Below are 20137 nucleotides of genomic sequence, written 5' to 3'. Positions count from 1 at the left end.
AAATGTGTCCATTCAAAAGGCCATCTAAAACATGCAGTTTTGTAACACAACACAATGTCACAGATGTCTTAAGTTGAGGGAGCATGCAATTGGCATGTTGACCGCAGGAATTTACACCAGAACTATTGTCCACAAATTGAATGTTAATTTCTCTACTATAAGCCGCCTCCAATGTTGTCTTAGAGAATTTGGCAGTACGTCAAATTGACCTCACAACTGCAGACCACATGTAACCATGCCAGCCCACATCTGGCTTCTTCACCTCCGGGATCGTCTGAGACCAACCAACTGGACAGCTGATGAAACTGAGTAGTATTGCTTTCTGGAATAAATCCCTTTTGTGGGGAAAAACTAATTCTGATTGGCTGGGCCTGGCTCCCAAGTGGGTGGGCCTATGCCCTCCCAAGCTATGCCCACCCATAGCTGCACCCCTGCCCAGTCTTGTGAAATCCACAGACTAGGGCCTTTATTTCTATTGACTGATTTCCTTAAATGTACTGTAACTCAGTAAAATATTTACAATTGTTGCATTTGTATTTTTGTTCAGAGTATATATTTTATATTTTGGGGGGTTGGGGGCACCCCCGCCTTGTGGGGGCTGCAGGGTTGCGTGCTACGCCACTGCTTTTAACTATAAGTTAAGTATAACTATAATAAATCTAAGATGTGTCAAATAGATTAGATCCAGCTTAGGGCTCCAGCTATGCATTTGGTTTGCTTACTTGCTAGCTAAGTGGCTGGACATCAAGATCAAGCTTCTTGATTACAGCATCTCTGATTACATTCAATCCCCTTCTGGACTAAGATCCCTGTTGCCTAAATAGTTTTGTGCGTCATAAATAAATATATTGTTTTAAATAGCGCCCTTGTGTGCACATTCGTTAATACTGTATTCCCCGGTATGTTACAGAAACGGTATGAAAATCTGGATAACGCCCAACCCTAACACACACACACACACACACACACACACACACACACACACACACACACACACACACACACACACACACACACACACACACACACACACAATGGCAGCCAGAGCAGAAATGCTGCGGCAGAAAGCCAGCGCCATCACACCTAAAATGGATCACCAAGATCCAGCGGCTATGAAAATCCATTTATATCAGTCCTCAGACACATAGACAGGCAGCACATTACGTTATACAATGCTTATTGTAGACCTAGTACGGTACAGGCAGCATCTCAGACCAGAAAGATGAGGAGGGTGTTGGGGGAGAGAGAGGAAGAGAGGAAGCAGTAAAGAAGGAACTCAAACTCACCCTTCTGGTCATGGTCGCTGAGGCTGCCACAGTCTGCTCTGAGTCAGAGAGAGAGAAAGTGAGAGCGAGCGAGAGGCAGAGACTGGGGTAAAGGGAAGAGAAAGAGAGAGAGACTGAATGACAGAAAGAGAAAAAGGGGAGATAGAAAGGCTGAATGAGAGGAAGTGACAGAGTCAGAAAGTGATAATGAAAATGTGAGATAAAAAAAGAGGTATCATTCTAAAAAGAGCTTCTGTGATAGAGAAATGAGAACCACAAAGGAGGCAGATGCAGAAATAGAAAGAAACGAACAAGCATTGGGTAAAAATCGATCAATTAATGCTGACGGCCAAGAGAGACAAAAGATCGAAAATGAAAGCGAGAACGAAAGAGACAGGGCCATGATAGCAGCATACCAGACATCTGCCAAAAAAAGGTGCAGAAAAACTCAGACATTTACATACTAAATACATACTCCCCCCTCTCCCATGTGTCCCAATCTTGCCCAGAGAGAAAACAAGCAGAAGTCTGTGTGTCATCTGATGCAAGCGACAGACAGACAGATGGTAAGGAGCAATGAAAATAAACAGAGACAGAATGGAATAAGAAGAAAGAATGTGTCAACCAACACCTGTTACTGTAGACTCTCTACCCACGAGCCTCTCCTCGGCTAGCTTGCTCTGCTCCTCTGGGGCACATTATTAACCCATCTTCTCTCACATCTGTTTTTGTCTGCCTGTCTCTCTTTTTCTCTCTCTCCCCTCGTCTCCTTTTCTCTGTCGCTCCTTTTCTTTCTCTTTCTCTCCTTCTGTCACCCTCTGTCTCTGTATGGCCGTCTGCTGAGTCTACGGAGTGAGAAACTGAAGACTCTGTGTCCTGCCTTCCTCCCTGTCTGCCTGCCTTCCCTGTCTGACTGTATGCCCTCCCTGCCCCACTCCTTCCTGTTAGAGACAGTATTCAACAGCAGCAGCAGAGGACTGGACAGAGAAATACATATTATCCATTCATTTCCCCCCACAGCTGAAATCAGTTAGACCCAGAGGCCCGCTACCCAGAGAGGGAAGGAGAGATACACAGACAGGGAGAGAGACAGAGGGAAGGAGAGAGTGCGGGAGAGGGGGGGGGAGGAAGAGAATGAGAGAGTGACAGAGAAAGACAACCATTTCTCGCCTTAGTGTCTTCTTTTCATGCTCCTTTTCTGTCCAAATAAAATAATCGGAATCCGTTTCTGGTCAGCAAGTCCAGCATTCTCTCCTCTCCCATTCCCTTTCAGCGCTGTTCCTGTCTCTTTCCCCCTCTCTTTGCAACTGGGTATTAGAGCGTGTGTTTCACGAAGCGAGGGAGGGAACAAGAGAGAGGGAGAGAGGGAGCAGGCGTGAGAGGGAACATTGAATGAGTTCATTCAGACTCAAAAGCGCAAGAGACAGAGAGATAAAGGGAAAAAATAAACGATTGTATGTGATGTGCATGTCTAAATATCTTATCAATATGAGCTCAGGACCGGTAAAATTATAAATTAAAACAGGAAATGAAAAGAGAGGAAAAGAGAAAGATGGCAGGAAAGAGAGCAAAGCAGCGACAGGGGACTGCTGATAAACGACATGCAGAGGGCACAAATCAACGACAGCAGAATCAATGTTCTCTCTCGAACTAAGCCGAAAGGTTTATCAATACAGTATCAGTAAGAAGATGACGGAAACAGTAATAACTCTATTGATAGTATTTTTTGCTCACCACATCATATTCACTTTCTCACATTCTCTTGCTAATAACTACGTATATGACTCATTGGGTAGAGCCTACTATCAAGGCACAAGGTGAGACCCAGATGCAGACACAGGAGGCAGATGGTTGGAGTCTTACAATGTTTATTAATCCAAAGGGGTAGGCAAGAGAATGGTCATGGACAGGCAAAAGGGTCAAAACCAGATCAGAGTCCAGGAGGTACAGAGTGGCAGACAGGCTCGTGGTCAAGGCAGGCAGAATGGTCAGGCAGGCAGGTACAGAAACAGGCAAAGGTCAAAAGCGGGTGGACTAGAAAAAGGAGAACAGCAAAAAGGCGTACAAGAAAAACATGCTGGTTGACTTGACTAAATATACAAGACAAACTGTCACAGAGAGACAGGAAACACAGGGATACATACACTGGTACAGAGAGACAGGAAACACAGGGATAAATAGACTGATACAGAGAGACAGGAAACAGGGATAAATAGACTGGTACAGAGAGACAGGAAACACAGGGATAAATAGACTGGTACAGAGAGACAGGAAACAGGGATAAATAGACTGGTACAGAGAGACAGGAAACACAGGGATAAATACACTGGTACAGAGAGACAGGAAACACAGGGATATATACACTGGCACAGAGAGACAGGAAACACAGGGATACAATCAAGCCAATCAGTCTATTCCTATGTGTTTCCATACTAAGCCAATCAGTCTATTCCTATGTGTTTCCATACTAAGCCAATCAGTCTATTCCTATGTGTTTCCATACCAAGCCAATCAGTCTATTCCTATGTGTTTCCATACTAAGCCAATCAGTCTATTCCTATGTGTTTCCATACTAAGCCAATCAGTCTATTCCTATGTGTTTCCATACTAAGCCAATCAGTCTATTCCTATGTGTTTCCATACTAAGCCAATCAGTCTATTCCTATGTGTTTCCATACTAAGCCAATCAGTCTATTCCTATGTGTTTCCATACCAAGCCAATCAGTCTATTCCTATGTGTTTCCATACTAAGCCAATCAGTCTATTCCTATGTGTTTCCATACTAAGCCAATCAGTCTATTCCTATGTGTTTCCATACTAAGCCAATCAGTCTATTCCTATGTGTTTCCATACTAAGCCAATCAGTCTATTCCTATGTGTTTCCAACTAAGCCAATCAGTCTATTCCTATGTGTTTCCATACTAAGCCAATCAGTCTATTCCTATGTGTTTCCATACCAAGCCAATCAGTCTATTCCTATGTGTTTCCATACTAAGCCAATCAGTCTATTCCTATGTGTTTCCATACTAAGCCAATCAGTCTATTCCTATGTGTTTCCATACTAAGCCAATCAGTCTATTCCTATGTGTTTCCATACTAAGCCAATCAGTCTATTCCTATGTGTTTCCATACTAAGCCAATCAGTCTATTCCTATGTGTTTCCATACCAAGCCAATCAGTCTATTCCTATGTGTTTCCATACTAAGCCAATCAGTCTATTCCTATGTGTTTCCATACTAAGCCAATCAGTCTATTCCTATGTGTTTCCATACTAAGCCAATCAGTCTATTCCTATGTGTTTCCATACTAAGCCAATCAGTCTATTCCTATGTGTTTCCAACTAAGCCAATCAGTCTATTCCTATGTGTTTCCATACTAAGCCAATCAGTCTATTCCTATGTGTTTCCATACCAAGCCAATCAGTCTATTCCTATGTGTTTCCATACTAAGCCAATCAGTCTATTCCTATGTGTTTCCATACCAAGCCAATCAGTCTATTCCTATGTGTTTCCATACTAAGCCAATCAGTCTATTCCTATGTGTTTCCATACTAAGCCAATCAGTCTATTCCTATGTGTTTCCATACCAAGCCAATCAGTCTATTCCTATGTGTTTCCATACTAAGCCAATCAGTCTATTCCTATGTGTTTCCATACTAAGCCAATCAGTCTATTCCTATGTGTTTCCATACTAAGCCAATCAGTCTATTCCTATGTGTTTCCATACTAAGCCAATCAGTCTATTCCTATGTGTTTCCATACTAAGCCAATCAGTCTATTCCTATGTGTTTCCATACCAAGCCAATCAGTCTATTCCTATGTGTTTCCATACTTAGTCAATCAGTCTATTCCTATGTGTTTCCATACTAAGCCAATCCTTTACTGGGTCACAAACAGACATCACATGCTCTATGTGGCCATCACCACATCACATGCAGCTGAAGCATTAAACAGTTGGTCGGGTGCTCAAAACATCTTTCTATTGCAGAGATAGAAAATCCCTGTCCTTCTCCTAATGCCCCACCACCCCTTATCACTATCGCCTTGGGCCACTCTATCAGCCTGCTTCTGTCCACACACATGCACTCACACACACGCACTCACACACACACACACACACACACACACACACACACACACACACACACACACAGACGTTCCATGCCATGATAGGCACAGCAAATTTACAGACATTTACCGACGTCAAAAAAGGGTGAGTGAGAGAGTGACAGAGAGACATAGTGTGTGTGAGAGAGAAAGAGAGAGAGAATGAGAGAGACAGAGAGAGAGAGAGACAGCGAGAGACAGCGAGAGAGAGCGAGAGAGAGAGAGAGAGAGAGAGAGAGAGAGTTGAGTTTTAAATAATCTTTATTGGGTCTGGGGGCCCACCACACATTTACATTTAAATACTCATAAAAAAACACAGTTACACATCAATTAAAAACACAACTCCAATTCCTCCTCCACAGTAACTAAACACAACAGCCTCTACCCCATATACTCATAAACAGATCGATATTGTTGACAGGTTTATTATAGGCAAACTCAACCCTTAGTCTCGCTGCCAACATTCCCTCCAGTATCCCACCACATCCACAGACCCCTGTCCCCGAATACTGTTCTTTCGGGTCTTCCATATCGCTAATTTTGCTGCCCCTAACACAAAATTAAGCAACACAACTACACCCTTTTGACTGAACCTGTACTTTGGCCCAAATATATACAGTTGAGAAGAGAAAACCTCTCCCAACGTTGAGAACCAATCAGTGATCAGTTCAATTTCCAATTTGTAAGTCGCTCTGGATAAGAGCGTCTGCTAAATGACTTAAATGTAAATTTCGGATCCCCGCTCTTTCTCGCAGCTCCTCCAACGATCTGCTCCTGCTCCGCATCAAATGACCCAGTTTGGTACACCCCACGCCTAACAGGCATGAACGCAGGCTAGCTGAACCCAAAACACGGGACTGGATGGCAGTGTTGTGAAAAAGAGGCTCTTCAAAAAGCCATATCCCTGGTGACGTGCAGTCCTTGCAGGCCTTGCATAACAGACTCATAAAATGGAGTCAGGCCAGGCAAATCACAGCCCTCCAGCTTTAAGAGGAAAAGGTGCTTGTCTAAGCCCAAACAGCCCGCTCTCCTCATCAATCTGTAGGCTGTTTCGACCCAGCTAGAACAGTCTCTGTACAACAATCTCTGGGCTGCTTGAAGCCGGAAAGCCATGATTCAAGAGGAAATGTCCACCAGGCCTTGCCCACCCTCGTGCAGTGGCAGGTACAGGGCTGCAGCTTTAATCCAGTGTTGTCCAGACCAGAAGAAATTGACAAGGGTCCTCTGAAGCTCTTGTATCAGACCCTTTGGTGGCTGCAAAATCATTAGTCTGTGCCACTGGGTAGAGGCAGCAAGATTATTAGCTACAAGGACCCTTCCCCTATAAGATGACTGGGGCAGCACCCATTTCCATCTTGACAGTCTGGCATACACTTTCTCCAATACACCCTCCCATTTATTTTTCTGAAAGACATCGGAGCCTAGAAAACCCCCCAAAGTCTTCATCCCATGTACAGATCTGTGTTAATGCATATTAACCAGGCCATCCCCTGGCACAGTGCTATATTAATCAGACCATCCCCTGGCACAGTGCTATATTAACCAGACCATCCCCTGGCACAGTGATATATTAACCAGACCATCCCCTGAGACAGTGCTATATTAACCAGACCATCACCTGGCATGGCACAGTGCTATATTAACCAGACCTTCCCCTGGCACAGTGCTATATTAACCAGACCTTCCCCTGGCACAGTGCTATATTAACCAGACCATCCCCTGGCACAGTGCTATATTAACCAGACCATCCCCTGAGACAGTGCTATATTAACCAGACCATCACCTGGCATGGCACAGTGCTATATTAACCAGACCTTCCCCTGGCACAGTGCTATATTAACCAGACCTTCCCCTGGCACAGTGCTATATTAACCAGACCATCCCCTGGCACAGTGCTATATTTGAACCAGACCATCCCCTGGCACATTGCTATATTAACCAAACCATCCCCTGGCACAGTGACATATTAACCAGAACATCCCCTGGCACCGTGCTATATTAACCAGACCCTCCCCTGGTATGGCACAGTGCTATATTAACCAGACCATCCCCTGGCACAGTGCTATATTAACCAGACCATCCCCTGGCATGATACAGTGCTATATTAACCAGACAATCCCCTGGCATGGCACAGTGCTATATTAACCAGACCATCCCCTGGCACAGTGCTATATTAACCAGACCATCCCCTGGCATGATACAGTGTTATATTAACCAGACCATCCCCTGACATGGCACAGTGCTATATTAACCAGACCATCCCCTGACATGGCACAGTGCTATATTAACCAGACCATCCCCTGACATGGCACAGTGCTATATTAACACAGACCATCCCCTGACATGGCACAGTGCTGTATTAACCAGACCATCCCCTGACATGGCACAGTGTTATATTAACCAGACCATCCCCTGACATGGCACAGTGCTATATTAACACAGACCATCCCCTGACATGGCACAGTGCTATATTAACCAGACCATCCCCTGGCACAGTGCTATATTAACCAGATCATCCCCTGACATGGCACAGTGCTATATTAACCAGACCATCCCCTGGCACAGTGCTATATTAACACAGACCATCCCCTGGCATGGCACAGTGCTATATTAACCAGACCATCCCCTGGCACAGTGTTATATTAACACAGACCATCCCCTGACATGGCACAGTGCTATATTAACCAGACCATCCCCTGGCACAGTGTTATATTAACACAGACCATCCCCACAGTGCTATATTAACATCCCCTGGCACAGTGCTATATTAACCAGACCATCCCCTGGCACAGTGTTATATTAACCAGACCATCCCCTGGCACAGTGCTATATTAACCAGATCATCCCCTGACATGGCACAGTGCTATATTAACACAGACCATCCCCTGGCACAGTGTTATATTAACACAGACCATCCCCTGACATGGCACAGTGCTATATTAACCAGACCATCCCCTGGCACAGTGTTATATTAACACAGACCATCCCCTGGCATGGCACAGTGCTATATTAACCAGACCATCCCCTGGCACAGTGTTATATTAACCAGACCATCCCCTGGCACAGTGCTATATTAACCAGACCATCCCCTGACATGGCACAGTGCTATATTAACCAGACCATCCCCTGGCACAGTGTTATATTAACCAGACCATCCCCTGGCACAGTGCTATATTAACCAGACCATCCCCTGACATGGCACAGTGCTATATTAACCAGACCATCCCCTGGCATGGCACAGTGCTATATTAACCAGATCATCCCCTGGCACAGTGCTATATTAACCAGACCATCCCCTGGCACAGTGCTATATTAACCAGATCATCCCCTGGCACAGTGCTATATTAACCAGACCATCCCCTGAGACAGTGCTATATTAACCAGACCATCCCCTGGCATGGCACAGTGCTATATTAACCAGACCATCCCCTGGCACAGTGCTATATTAACCAGACCATCCCCTGGCACAGTGCTATATTAACCAGACCATCCCCTGGCACAGTGCTATATTAACCAGACCATCCCCTGACATGGCACAGTGCTATATTAACCAGACCATCCCCTGGCACAGTGCTATATTAACCAGACCATCCCCTGGCACAGTGTTATATTAACCAGACCATCCCCTGGCACAGTGCTATATTAACCAGACCATCCCCTGACATGGCACAGTGCTATATTAACCAGACCATCCCCTGGCACAGTGCTATATTAACCAGACCATCCCCTGGCACAGTGTTATATTAACCAGACCATCCCCTGGCACAGTGCTATATTAACCAGACCATCCCCTGGCACAGTGTTATATTAACCAGACCATCCCCTGGCACAGTGCTATATTAACCAGACCATCCCCTGGCACAGTGTTATATTAACCAGACCATCCCCTGGCACAGTGCTATATTAACCAGATCATCCCCTGGCACAGTGCTATATTAACACAGACCATCCCCTGGCATGGCACAGTGCTATATTAACACAGACCATCCCCTGGCATGGCACAGTGCTATATTAACACAGACCATCCCCTGGCATGGCACAGTGCTATATTAACACAGACCATCCCCTGGCACAGTGTTATATTAACCAGATCATCCCCTGACATGGCACAGTGCTATATTAACACAGACCATCCCCTGGCATGGCACAGTGCTATATTAACACAGACCATCCCCTGACATGGCACAGTGCTATATTAACCAGACCATCCCCTGGCACAGTGCTATATTAGCCAGACCATCCCCTGACATGGCACAGTGCTATATTAACCAGATCATCCCCTGACATGGCACAGTGCTATATTAACCAGATCATCCCCTGACATGACACAGTGCTATATTAACCAGACCATCCCCTGACATGGCACAGTGCTATATTAACCAGACCATCCCCTGACATGACACAGTGCTATATTAACCAGACCATCCCCTGACATGGCACAGTGTTATATTAACACAGACCATCCCCTGGCATGGCACAGTGCTATATTAACCAGACCATCCCCTGACATGGCACAGTGCTATATTAACACAGACCATCCCCTGACATGGCACAGTGCTATATTAACCAGACCATCCCCTGGCATGGCACAGTGCTATATTAACACAGACCATCCCCTGGCATGGCACAGTGCTATATTAACACAGACCATCCCCTGGCATGGCACAGTGCTATATTAACACAGACCATCCCCTGGCATGGCACAGTGCTATATTAACCAGACCATCCCCTGGCATGGCACAGTGCTATATTAACCAGACCATCCCCTGACATGGCACAGTGTTATATTAACCAGACCATCCCCTGACATGGCACAGTGCTATATTAACCAGACCATCCCCTGACATGGCACAGTGCTGTATTAACCAGATCATCCCCTGACATGGCACAGTGCTGTATTAACCAGACCATCCCCTGACATGGCACAGTGCTATATTAACCAGACCATCCCCTGGCATGGCACAGTGTTATATTAACCAGACCATCCCCTGACATGGCACAGTGCTATATTAACCAGACCATCCCCTGGCATGGCACAGTGCTATATTAACCAGATCATCCCCTGGCATGGCACAGTGCTATATTAACACAGACCATCCCCTGACATGGCACAGTGCTATATTAACCAGACCATCTCCTGGCATGGCACAGTGCTATATTAACCAGATCATCCCCTGGCATGGCACAGTGCTATATTAACACAGACCATCCCCTGACATGGCACAGTGCTATATTAACCAGATCATCCCCTGACATGGCACAGTGCTATATTAACCAGATCATCCCCTGGCATGACACAGTGCTATATTAACCAGACCATCCCCTGGCATGGCACAGTGCTATATTAACCAGATCATCCCCTGGCATGACACAGTGCTATATTAACCAGATCATCCCCTGACATGGCACAGTGCTATATTAACCAGATCATCCCCTGGCATGACACAGTGCTATATTAACCAGACCATCCCCTGGCATGGCACAGTGCTATATTAACACAGACCATCCCCTGGCATGGATGGCACAGTGCTATATTAACACAGACCATCCCCTGACATGGCACAGTGCTATATTAACACAGACCATCCCCTGGCATGATACAGTGTTATATTAACCAGACCATCCCCTGACATGGCACAGTGCTATATTAACCAGACCATCCCCTGACATGGCACAGTGCTATATTAACCAGACCATCCCCTGACATGGCACAGTGCTATATTAACCAGATCATCCCCTGACATGGCACAGTGCTATATTAACACAGACCATCCCCTGACATGGCACAGTGCTATATTAACACAGACCATCCCCTGGCATGGCACAGTGCTATATTAACACAGACCATCCCCTGGCATGGATGGCACAGTGCTATATTAACACAGACCATCCCCTGACATGGCACAGTGCTATATTAACACAGACCATCCCCTGGCATGGCACAGTGCTATATTAACACAGACCATCCCCTGGCATGGATGGCACAGTGCTATATTAACACAGACCATCCCCTGACATGGCACAGTGCTATATTAACACAGACCATCCCCTGGCATGGCACAGTGCTATATTAACCAGATCATCCCCTGACATGGCACAGTGCTATATTAACACAGACCATCCCCTGACATGGCACAGTGCTATATTAACACAGACCATCCCCTGGCATGGCACAGTGCTATATTAACACAGACCATCCCCTGGCATGGCACAGTGCTATATTAACACAGACCATCCCCTGATGGCACAGTGCTATATTAACACAGACCATCCCCTGGCATGGCACAGTGCTATATTAACCAGATCATCCCCTGACATGGCACAGTGCTATATTAACACAGACCATCCCCTGACATGGCACAGTGCTATATTAACACAGACCATCCCCTGACATGGCACAGTGCTATATTAACCAGACCATCCCCTGACATGGCACAGTGCTATATTAACCAGATCATCCCCTGACATGGCACAGTGCTATATTAACACAGACCATCCCCTGACATGGCACAGTGCTATATTAACCAGACCATCCCCTGGCACAGTGCTATATTAACCAGAGCATCCCCTGGCACAGTCCTATATTAACCAGACCATCCCCTGGCACAGTGCTATATTAACACAGACCATCCCCTGACATGGCACAGTGCTATATTAACACAGACCATCCCCTGACATGGCACAGTGCTATATTAACACAGACCATCCCCTGACATGGCACAGTGCTATATTAACACAGACCATCCCCTGACATGGCACAGTGCTATATTAACACAGACCATCCCCTGACATGGCACAGTGCTATATTAACACAGACCATCCCCTGGCATGGCACAGTGCTATATTAACCAGACCATCCCCTGACATGGCACAGTGCTATATTAACCAGACCATCCCCTGGCACAGTGCTATATTAACACAGACCATCCCCTGACATGGCACAGTGCTATATTAACACAGACCATCCCCTGACATGGCACAGTGCTATATTAACACAGACCATCCCCTGGCATGGCACAGTGCTATATTAACCAGACCATCCCCTGACATGGCACAGTGCTATATTAACCAGACCATCCCCTGGCATGGCACAGTGCTATATTAACCAGATCATCCCCTGACATGGCACAGTGCTATATTAACCAGACCATCCCCTGGCATGGCACAGTGCTATATTAACCAGACCATCCCCTGGCATGGCACAGTGTTATATTAACCAGACCATCCCCTGGCATGGCACAGTGTTATATTAACCAGACCATCCCCTGGCATGGCACAGTGCTGTATTAACCAGACAATCCTCTGGTATGGCACAGCGCTATTAGAGCACAACTACCCCTTTGTCAAGAGAAAAGGTTCAGGGTGGAATACTAGACATTGAGGAAATTGAAACATCTTCTTTCAACGTGCATAAGTCTGGGACAGTAATGGTGTAGGGCATCCTCATCCAGTTCCAGTAGGACTTTTACGGGATCAAAGAGCACTGAACACACCCAGGTCCCACAACTGCACTGCTCCTCCATCATTGAGAGGGGTAAACTCACAGAGCTGGAGAGAGACATGGTGGAGCTCAGAGAGGTAGTCCAAACAATACAGGCAGATCAAACCCACAAAACAGACAAGCAGAACAACATCCCCCCAACAAGACCTGGAGGGCAGAAGGTGGAGAATGACAGCTGTCTGATAGAGCTGGCTGCTTTACTGACTGGGGTGAGAAATTTTAAAGAGGCACACATGGCACTGAAGGACAAGGTCAGAAAGCTGAGGTGTGACAGAGAGCAGGACACTCCCCCAGAGAAGCCAGCAGAACAGCCTACCTCAGACCCAGACCCAGACCACAACCTCAACACCACAATGGAACAGACAGCACAGGACCGACCAACCCAAAAGACCCCATCTTCTCCGAAGAAACCTCCTGTCAGCTCCCCTGATAGCCCATACACTGCCCATACACTAGTCATTCCCTGGAGCTGTTGTTAGAGGACAGACTAGGGTGCCCCAGCCACATCATAATTCAAATAGGCACAAATTACCTGAGGGCCCAGCAGGAAACGGTGGCAACAGCACTCAAGGGAGTGACTGAAAAAGCTTATTCCACTTTCCCTAACACACAAGTGGTTATCTCCACCCTGCTACCAAGAAAATACTTTCACCCTGCCACCATACAGCGGGTAAATTATCCAGAGCGACTTACAAATTGATGCATTCACCTTATGACATCCAGTGGAGCAGCCACTTTACAATAGTGCATCTAAATCTTTTAAGGGGGGGGTGGTGAGAGGGATTACTTTATCCTATCCTAGGTATTCCTTAAAGAGGTGGGGTTTCAGGTGTCTCCGGAAGGTGGTGATTGACTCCGCTGTCCTGGCGTCGTGAGGGAATTTGTTCCACCATTGGGGGGCCAGAGCAGCGAACAGTTTTGACTGGGCTGAGCGGGAACTGTACTTCCTCAGTGGTAGGGAGGCGAGCAGGCCAGAGGTGGATGAACGCAGTGCCCTTGTTTGGGTGTAGGGCCTGATCAGAGCCTGGAGGTACTGAGGTGCCGTTCCCTCACAGCTCCATAGGCAAGCACCATGGTCTTGTAGCGGATGCGAGCTTCAACTGGAAGCCAGTGGAGAGAGCGGAGGAGCGGGGTGACGTGAGAGAACTTGGGAAGGTTGAACACCAGACGGGCTGCGGCGTTCTGGATGAGTTGTAGGGGTTTAATGGCACAGGCAGGGAGCCCAGCCAACAGCGAGTTGCAGTAATCCAGACGGGAGATGACAAGTGCCTGGATTAGGACCTGCGCTGCTTCCTGTGTGAGGCAGGGTCGTACTCTGCGGATGTTGTAGAGCATGAACCTACAAGAACGGGCCACCGCCTTGATGTTAGTTGAGAACGACAGGGTGTTGTCCAGGATCACGCCAAGGTTCTTAGCGCTCTGGGAGGAGGACACAATGGAGTTGTCAACCGTGATGGCGAGATCATGGAACGGGCAGTCCTTCCCCGGGAGGAAGAGCAGCTCCGTCTTGCCGAGGTTCAGCTTGAGGTGGTGATCCGTCATCCACACTGATATGTCTGCCAGACATGCAGAGATGCGATTCGCCACCTGGTCTTCAGAAGGGGGAAAGGAGAAGATTAATTGTGTGTCGTCTGCTGGTGGTCATTCTGAGAGAGATAGCGGGAGAGCTGGCCAAGGACGGCACGTTCAAGAGTTTTGGAGAGAAAAGAAAGAAGGGATACTGGTCTGTAGTTGTTGACATCGGAGGGATCGAGTGTAGGTTTTTTCAGAAGGGGTGCAACTCTCGCTCTCTTGAAGACAGAAGGGACGTAGCCAGCGGTCAGGGATGAGTTGATGAGCGAGGTGAGGTAAGGGAGAAGGTCTCCGGAAATGGTCTGGAGAAGAGAGGAGGGAATAGGGTCAAGCGGGCAGGTTGTTGGGCGGCCGGCCGTCACAAGATGCGAGATTTCATCTGGAGAGAGAGGGGAGAAAGAAGTCAGAGCACAGGGTAGGGCAGTGTGAGCAGAACCAGCGGTGTCGTTTGACTTAGCAAACGAGGATCGGATGTCGTCGACCTTCTTTTCAAAATGGTTGACGAAGTCATCTGCAGAGAGGGAGGAGGGGGGGGGGGAGGGGGAGGCGGATTCAGGAGGGAGGAGAAGGTGGCAAAGAGCTTCCTAGGGTTAGAGGCAGATGCTTGGACTTTAGAGTGGTAGAAAGTGGCTTTAGCAGCAGAGACAGAAGAGGAAAATGTAGAGAGGAGGGAGTGAAAGGATGCCAGGTCCGCAGGGAGGCGAGTTTTCCTCCATTTCCGCTCGGCTGCCCGGAGCCCTGTTCTGTGAGCTCGCAATGAGTCGTCGAGCCACGGAGCAGGAGGGGAGGACCGAGCCGGCCTGGAGGATAGGGGACATAGAGAATCAAGGGATGCAGAAAGGGAGGAGAGGAGGGTTGAGCTGCATTGTTTGCTGTTTGGGGTTTTAGGCTGGGTTTCTGTACAGCACTTTGAGATATCAGCTGATGTACGAAGGGCTATATAAATAAATTTGATTTGATTTGATTTTGATTTGAGGAGGCAGAATCAGGAGATAGGTTGGAGAAGGTTTGAGCAGAGGGAAGAGATGATAGGATGGAAGAGGAGAGAGTAGCGGGGGAGAGAGAGCGAAGATTGGGACGGCGCGATACCATCCGAGTAGGGGCAGTGTGGGAAGTGTTGGATGAGAGCAAGAGGGAAAAGGATACAAGGTAGTGGTCGGAGACTTGGAGGGGAGTTGCAGTGAGGTTAGTGGAAGAACAGCATCTAGTAAAGATGAGGTCGAGCGTATTGCCTGCCTTGTGAGTAGAGGGGGAAGGTGAGAGGGTGAGGTCAAAAGAGGAGAGGAGTGGAAAGAAGGAGGCAGAGAGGAATGAGTCAAAGGTAGACGTGGGGAGGTTAAAGTCGCCCAGAACTGTGAGAGGTGAGCCGTCCTCAGGAAAGGAGCTTATCAAGGCATCAAGCTCATTGATGAACTCTCCGAGGGAACCTGGAGGGCGATAAATGATAAGGATGTTAAGCTTGAAAGGGCTGGTAACTGTGACAGCATGGAATTCAAAGGAGGCGATAGACAGATGGGTAAGGGGAGAAAGAGAGAATGACCACTTGGGAGAGATGAGGATCCCGGTGCCACCACCCCGCTGACCAGAAGCTCTCGGGGTGTGCGAGAACACGTGGGCGGACGAAGAGAGAGCAGTAGGAGTAGCAGTGTTATCTGTGGTGATCCATGTTTCCGTCAGTGCCAAGAAGTCGAGGGACTGGAGGGAGGCATAGGCTGAGATGAACTCTGCCTTGTTGGCCGCAGATCGGCAGTTCCAGAGGCTACCGGAGACCTGGAACTCCACGTGGGTCGTGCGCTCTGGGACCACCAGATTAGAGTGGCCGCGGCCACGCGGAGTGGAGCGTTTGTATGGTCTGTGCAGAGAGGAGAGAACAGGGATAGACAGACACATAGTTGACATGCTACAGAAGAGGCTACGCTAATGCAAAGGAGATTGGAATGACAAGTGGACTACACGTCTCGAATGTTCAGAAAGTTAAGCTTACGTAGCAGGAATCTTATTGACTAAAATAATTCAAATGATACAGTACATGGATGGCACTGTGATAGACTGCATCCAATTTATTGAGTAGGGTATTGGAGGCTATTTTTTAATATGAAGAAATGCTATAGATGGAAGGAAAATATTGTGGAAATCTACCAAATAACAATTAGGCAACAGCAAATTCAATCCCTTCTAAACAATTTCCTGGAAAAAAGGTTTCACTGTAATAGTGAAGGTGTAAACTTGGCAGTAGAAAACCTAAACACTATATTTGACCTCTCAGCTTCCCTATCAAATCAAAGAAATCAAGCAGACAACCTAGGAAAATGAACAACAATGACAAATGGTTTGATGGAGAATGCAAAAATCTAAGAATGAAATTGAGAAACCTATCGAACCAAAAAAATAGAGACCCAGAAAATCTGAGTCTACAACTTCACTATGGTGAATCACTAAAACAAGACAGAAATATAACATGGAAAAAGGAGGAACAGCACATCAGAAATCAGCTCAATGTAAGTGAAAAATACATAGAATCTAACCACTTCGGGGAAAATTGGAAAACACTAAACAAACAACAACACAAAGTGTTCTCTATCCAAAACGGAGATGTATGGATAAACCACTTCTCCAATATTTTGGGGTCTATAACGAAGCACAAAAAGCAAAAACATATGCATGTTCAAATGCAAATCTTAGAATCAACTATTAAAGACTACCAGAGCCCACTGGATTCTCCGATAACATTGAATTATCTACAGGTCGAAATACAAACCCTCCAAACCAAAAGGGCCTGTGGGTTTGATGGTATCCTAAATGAAATGATCAAATATACAGGCCACAAAATTCCAGTTGGCTATACTTAAACTCTTTCACATCATCCTCAGCTCTGGCATCTTCTCCAATATTTGGAACCAAGGACTGATCATCCCAATCCACAAAAGTGGGGACAAATTTGACCCCAATAACTACTGGGGGATATGCATCAACAGCAACCTGGGAAAATCCTCTGCATTATCATTAACAGCAGACTCGTACATTTCCTTAGCGAAAACAACGTACTGAGCAAATGTCAAACTGGCAACAAATTTGCGAGGGCACTTGAACACTCTGCTAGAATCTGAAGTCAAATGTCTACTGTTTGCTGATGATCTGGTGCTTCTGTCCTCAACCAAAGAGTGCCTAAAGCAGCACCTAGATATTCTGCACAGATTCTATTAGACCTGGGCCCTGACAGTAAATATCATAAATAATGGTGTTCCCAAAAGGTCCAGTTGCTAGGTCCAGTTGCTAGGACCATGAATACAAATTCCATCTAGACACTGTTGCTCTAGAGCACACAACAAAACTATACATAACTCAGCCTAAACATCAGCGCCACCGGTAACTTCCACAAAGCAAGGCAAGAAGGGCCTTCTATGCCATCAAAAGGAACATTACATTTGACATACCAATTAGGTTATGGCTAAAAATACTTGAATCAGTTATTTAACCGATTGCCCTTCATGGTTGTGAGGTTTGGGGTCCGCTCACCAATCAAGAATTCACAAAATGGGGCAACAACCAAATTGAGACTCTGCATGCAGAATTCTGCAAAAATATCCTCTGTGTACAACGTAAAACACCAAATAATGCATGAAGAGCAGAGTTAGGCCGATACCCACTAATGATCAAAATCCAGAAAAGAGCCATTCAAATCTACAACCACCTTTTTTATTTTATTTTACCTTTATTTAACTAGGCAAGTCAGTTAAGAACAAATTCTTATTTTCAATGACGGCCTAGGAACAGTGGGTTAACTGCCTGTTCAGGAGCAGAACGACAGATTTGTACCTTGTCAGCTCGGGGATTTGATCTAGCAACCTTTCAGTTACTAGTCCAACACTCTAACCACGATTCCCAAACCTTCCATAACAAAGCCATCACCTAAAGAGAAATTAACCTATATTTATGTTTATTTATTTTCTCTTTTGTACTTTAACTATTTGCACACCATTACAACACTGTATATAGACATACTATATAGACATACTTTCCTTAGCGAAAACAACATACTCAACAAATGTCTTTCGACATAATTTGGCATGAGGGTCTGCTATACAAATTGATGGAAAGTGGTGTTGGGGAAAAAACATATGACATTATAAAATCCATGTACCCAACAACAACATTTTAAATGTCTTTATTTTGGAACATTTGTGAGTGTAATGTTTACTGTTTATTTTCTATTACTTATTTCAATTGTGTTTATTGTTTATGTCACTTGCTTTGGCAACGTAGACATAAGTCTCGCATATGCCAATAAAGCCCCTTGAATTGAAAATTGAATTGAGAGATGTAAATCTTACAGCTTTGTTTCTTACTCCATTAGTCTGGACTGGCCTGTTTAGTCTTGTCTATAGGTTCCACCACAGTCTGTGGAGTAGTGTAGATATATATTTGTGTCAGTGAACTGACGGTAATGACTTGTCTAGGAGAGTCACATTCCCACTCAGGTGATAAGAGTTATTGTCAGATAGATGACACAGAATGCGTACCAAATGCACCTCCCCCCCCCCCCCCCCCCCTATGCCCTATGTAGTGCACTACTTTTGACCAGAGCCCGTTAAAAGAATAGGGTGCCATTTGGGACACAGGCACTGCCATATTTCGTATCTGGAGAGTAAACCTATAACCGTCCATAACTGGAATTTCAACACCTGTACTGTAGGCTAACTGTAATTCAAGGGAGAAAACAAACACAGGCTGTCATGTTGTTATAAATTATTCAGGAGACAGGCGCAAGAATGCGTAATAGATTTTTTTTATTAAGCCCAAATTACGGCGTGCAGTGTAAAGGCAACGGGGACGAAGACCAAACAACCATGTAACAAAACACAGGGTAGAAACCCAAAACAAAAGAGCGAGGAGTACCTCAAATAAATAACACACGCCTACAATGATTAACCTACGGAACAAGACATGTAATCATCTGCGCAAAACACACAGCACAGGTACTCACACTCACTAACGGACAATGTAACAGTAATGGATGACCCAATGGAAACCAAAGGGCACACTCATACAAGTACTAATCAGTGGGAACAGGTGTGTGTAATGAACGTTCCAGAGGGATCCGTGACACAGGCCAAACCTGTTGAACCTTCCTGAATTATGTAATAAACCTTGCCTCATAATAGAAAAGGGTGGCGTAGTGTATCCAAACAGTGAAATTCCATTAACATATTGAATTAAATTAAAATACAACAGCTCAATCAAAGTGTCCAGGAGGTTAAAATATAATTATATTGTATGTACTTTTGCCAGATCCGTGGTTAGACTATTAGCTGGCCAAAAGTACATGAAATGTGCCATGCTGTTAATAGTGATACTGTGGGTTTTAGTGAATTTATGTAAAAAACAAAGCTCATCTGAATTTCCTCCAGTGCAGAACAATTCTCTGCAAAAATGTAAACCCCACCCAGCACATACATACAAATACACATTTTGACAGCAGTTATTCCGCGTTTTCCAGTAGTTTCCAGCAGATAAACCATGGGGATTAGCGTTTCCTCGGGGAAAGCTAGGAGGCTGTACAGTTATCTCCTGTGATGTCACTCTGAACTATACAACCTACTACCTCAACCAGCGGGAACGCTGTCTGCATAGAGGAAGATGGTGTGGAGGGGGTGAGAGTCGAGAGGTAAAGGGCTGAGGTGTACAATAGGGGT

This window comes from Oncorhynchus nerka, linkage group LG9a, assembly GCF_034236695.1.
Source record: "Oncorhynchus nerka isolate Pitt River linkage group LG9a, Oner_Uvic_2.0, whole genome shotgun sequence".
NCBI classification, from domain to species: Eukaryota; Metazoa; Chordata; class Actinopteri; order Salmoniformes; family Salmonidae; genus Oncorhynchus; species Oncorhynchus nerka.
The sequence above is the reverse complement of the archived record's forward strand: the minus strand, read 5'-3'. Positions refer to the sequence as shown.